We start from the raw sequence: 5,063 nt of genomic DNA, 5'->3' as shown, positions 1-5,063 counted from the left end.
TGGAAACTGCTAAGCGTTGGGCATTGGTATGCATTAGAGGTTGATAAACGCTAGGGATTGGTAAATGGTGGTTCTACTCATCGGGTTGTTTGCTAGCTATGACCTTGTTGCAGGCGGTGCAGAAATTTGTTTGATGGGCATATCTCTGGTGGCAACAATACGATAAATCGTATCTTTTGTTGATGGATATTGTGGGTTGTTGGAGGATATGCAATTTTTCGTGGAGGCAGAGCTGGCAGCTGGAGACGCCGGGTGAATATGGTGTCGCTCTTTCGACAACAGTCCACTTGATGCTGGGTATTTCGTCTCGCATATCGCGGTCGACCAGAAACAAAAGTGGATAATGACGAATTGAAAGCCACCGTCGAGTCAGATCCATCTCAAAGTGCCCGTGAATTATCGTTGTTGTTTGGTGTTAGCAAGCAAACAATATTGACTCACCTAGTTCAAATCGGTAAAGTGAAAAAGTTGGATAAGTAAGTTCCACATGAACTCAATGAAAATCAGAAACAGCAACGTCTAGAAGCCTGTATTATGCTACTTTCTCGTCACAAAAATGAATCCTTTTTTAATCGAATTGTAACATGTGATGAGAAATGGATCCAATGCAACAACCGTAAACGTTCAGTACAATGGTTGAACAAAGACGAGCCAACAAAACACAGCCCCAAAAGCAAAATTCCTTAAAAGAAGCTGATGGTTTGTGTTTGGTGGTCTGGTGCAGGTGTGATCCATTATGATTTCTTTAAACCTGACTAATCAATCACGGTCGAAGTATACTGCAGCCAACTGGACCAAATAGTGCAAAAACATACTAAAAACAATCTAGATTAGTCAACAGATCCACTTCTATTTTATTGCAAGACAACACCAGACCACACATCGCAAAAATGACATTGGCGAAACTACAGGAGTTGAAGTTAGAAGTTCTCTGTCATCCACCATACTCACCTGATATTGTCCCCACTGACTACCACTTCTTCCAGAATTTGCATAACTTTTTAATAGTATAAAAATTTAATTCCGACGATACTGTAAAACAGGCCTTCCAAGATTTTATTGACTCTACATTGTCAGGCTTTTACAGTTCCAGGTTGAACAAACTACTGCTGAAATGGCAAAAGTTTTGACAATATGGGTGCATACTTTGATGAATAAAACTGTTCCTTGTATTTATAAAATATTAACTAACTTTATCTTTTCTACAAATTTCATACTTGACGGAAAACTACTACTACTACTACTACTACTACTACTACTACTACTACTACTACTACTACTATTACTACTGTTGCTGCTGCTGCTACTGCTGTTGCTGCTGCTGCTGCTGCTGCTGCTGCTGCAACTACTACTCAAACAGTCATTGCTTACATTATTCCCTTGCGTAGCGCTAACAGCCTCGACAGCTACAACATAACCAGCATTAGTATCCATTATAGGGACTCCAGCAGCACCACCACCACTAGCGCTACACCCCTGCCATAACCGACAGCACCGCCAAAAGCAACAACTGCAACAACAACCCCATCAGTATCACCGCACCATGGTAAACCCCTCCAGTACCACCACTACCACCACCACCAATACCACCAACACTAACACCACTACCAACACCGACACAACCACATTCTCCTCATTCACAACCGCTCACACCATCACCACCGATGCCTCCACGAATATTTCCTGTGTCAATGTGACCACTACCGCAAGAGACCAAAACTGCAACCGCAGCCACTGCTGCCACGATAAGAATCACAGCAATGAGCGTCAACCCCTAAATTAATACCGCGAAAGCAACCAAAAGCTCTATCGCACAACCATCACCATCACCATCACCATCACCGCTATCATTATCTCTAACAATACTATGAACATCATCAGCATCATCATTATCACTAACAGCAATAACAACCACAATGTGAAACCTCTCATTGTTATATATCTTGCACTTGTTGCCACCAATGAATATTAAATTTGTTTGATGTGTACTCGACGTGTTTGCCTTATAATATGCACTATCAGACCTTGCACATTGCCTTTCATGTGTTAAGTTGTAGCTTTATACCTCACAAATACTGCACATTTATTAGCTTGTTGAGATTGCAGTGCAAGGTGCATGTTACAGCAGTATTTGCATTGCTAATGCAGGAAATATGTATCTACCTGTGCGTGCATGTATGTATGTATGTATGTATGCCTGAATGTGTATGTATATATACATACATACATACATACACATACATACATATAAATAAATAAATATATATACACACACGCATTCACATACATATACGTTCATACATACACACACACACATATATAAATACATATATACATACATATACATACATATATGCATGCATAAACATATATATTTATGCAAATGCATATATGCACATACGTAGATATCTTATGCATATGCATGTCTATATTTACAAATATATTTGTATCAATGCGAGTGTATGTTTCTGTGTCTGTGTGTATAACTTTTTGTGTATTTACGTGTGCTTAAATTCGTATGGACGAGTGTATTTCACCCACCTTGCATGTATTTGAATAGGGATAGTCGAGTAAAACGTGGATGCATGCAGTACTTAGAAAATATATTGAAATGCACTGTATATGCATATATTCACACACACATATGCTGATAAACAAGTGCGAACGTGCTATCTTAAACAAAGCGCATTCGCATCCATCGGATTTTATATATGAGGATGAAGTAGAGAAAGTAAGTGAAATGGTTCTACTTTAATGGGATAAAACTAAGACAAAAGTAATTCCTGTCGTGATTATTTTGTATTTTTCATTTGTACAAGGAATATATGACCATATTTTCAAAGCAACTTCAAAGACAGTAGTTTAGTAATTTGAGGGAGACTCGACTACCTCCCCCGGCAGTGTCAGATACTGTGTAAATGGTGTCTCTTGATGCTCCATATTTAAAAACTCACTGATAACATTTATATGTGATTTCAGGGTGATTATCTCACAGATGTAAAGCAACCGAAAATTAAGTTGTGATAAGAGGGAGATAGCGCTACTTTGTCGAAGGATGATGACATAAAGGCTTTCTCCTCGACCAAATGTTACTTATGTATTTGCAGTATTTGGGGTTCAGATGTTCTGTGAGAGTATGTAGCATTAAATATTTTCCACTTTATCTGTTTTTAGTTATTTGTTGTGGTTTGTGGTTTTGTGTAATTTTTTGTGTCTGCATGTATGTGTTCGTGTAAACAAACACGTGCATACACACGTAATTTCATTAAAGTTGTCTTGGAATTTTTGCTAGTGCTTCTTCTTGTCAGAATAACTAGACCAGCTTCCATAATTTAGAAATCAATATTAATAAGATCACTGAAATTATATATGAATAAATGTGATTTAAAATCGGAAACGGAGGCTCTAATCTGTGCTGCCCAAGAGCAAGCACTAAGAACAAACTACATAAAATACAGAATAGACAACACTTCAGAAAGTGATAAGGGCTGAATTCGTGGACAAAATGGTGAAACCGTATGGCATATTACCAGCCAATCTACGCCACTAGCCCAGAAAGAATATAAGAGATGCCGCGGCAATATAGTAAGAGAGAGAGAGAGAGAGAGAGGTAGAGAAAGAGAGAGGGAAACATTACTTTCATTATATAAATTATTAACAATGTTAATTTCGATGTATCCCTTGTGTTTGTATTTTTATGGCAAAGGTAAGAGATTCTTATCTCTCATAACTGGTAAAGATTGGTTTACAAAAGTTATATAAATTTTGTAATGTTTCAGTGTCGGACAAACTTTAGAATTTGTCTACGTATATTGCTTTAAAAATAGGTCTGACCCAATAGACTCATACAGTGAGTAAAATAACAGTTATGATTATAAATTAGTATGATGATTTTTTTAGAATTAATGCATTATTGGTATCAAGTACATAATGTTAATTTTACGTGTTTTTGACTACTTCTTCAAATTTCTATCTTTAGAAACTCTTATCATTACGTTTTTTCCCCCTTTGTTTTAAAAAAGCATTAAATTATATATTTGGTGGATGACGAAATTTCCGAATACGTCTCTTGCATAAATTGGAATTTCTTGGATTTTGCTTCGGTATTTTTCCACATTTCAGAAGTATCCCACATTTCAAAATACATCACGAGGGGATTTTCTTCAAACTCCAAAATAAAACTTTTTAATCCATATTTTTCAAGCGTCTACCCACCCCACCTCATTGTGCTTTTGGAGCAGAAACCACACAGCCCATTTTTCTTTTTTGCTGTTTTTTGCCATGTAGTAATCTACATTTTGAAATATTTGTAATTTGTATTTCTACAGAAAATTGTTTTTAGAAAAATTATGCATAAATCAGAATTTATCGCTTTTATTAATTTTAATCTTGAATAAAGTGGTGGAAATTCAAAATAGATTTTTTTTAAATGCGTACTACATATGTTTCAAAATGTGGAATGATATAACATTTAAAATATATATTGTGCAACATATACAGAGCAACCAAATTTAGCTCACAGTTAGATGAGTCATCTTTGTCAAGCAAAGAGACATGTCTGACAGACATCAAGGATATTTTATCTTGCAATAAATACCAGTCTGGGTGATTCTTAGATAAACAAGAGTAACGGAGGATGAACTGGTTCCACTATAAAATGATATTGAACTGAGGCCACCAAAGTTGAAAAAAATATATCAGGATTTTTTACTATGAAAGGACATTTCTGACTGCTACCATGCACTGCAAAACAAAGTCAAGATGTTCTTTATTGTCTTCCCAACGTCATATTCAGTAGAGCGGGGCTTCAGTACATCTGTTTTCTAAGCTAAGTAAAACTAGTCTGAAAATTATTGAACGCGGGGATGTAAGACTTCGTTTTAGTGTTTTTCAGACTGATGTTAGGGAGCTGATATCCGCACACAAAGTATATACCCATCGCAGTAAAAATATGAAAACAACGTAGATACAGGGAGATGTAAATTCGTTCCTTCATATTGTAAAAACAACAAAATATTGGGTTAACTATGTGAAATACAGTTGTTTTGATTTCGCAGTAGTAT

The 5,063-nt window shown here is 36.3% G+C and overlaps 1 pseudogene; it reads left to right on the top strand.

Annotated features, from left to right (window-relative positions):
• Window positions 1-312: 312 nt before the first annotated feature.
• On the top strand, window positions 313-1,149 carry LOC128247084 (histone-lysine N-methyltransferase SETMAR-like; annotated as a pseudogene).
• Window positions 1,150-5,063: the final 3,914 nt, after the last annotated feature.

The sequence above is a fragment of the Octopus bimaculoides genome, chromosome 2, assembly GCF_001194135.2.
Source record: "Octopus bimaculoides isolate UCB-OBI-ISO-001 chromosome 2, ASM119413v2, whole genome shotgun sequence".
Classification (NCBI taxonomy): Eukaryota; Metazoa; Mollusca; class Cephalopoda; order Octopoda; family Octopodidae; genus Octopus; species Octopus bimaculoides.
This window is presented reverse-complemented; position numbering and strand designations above follow the sequence as displayed.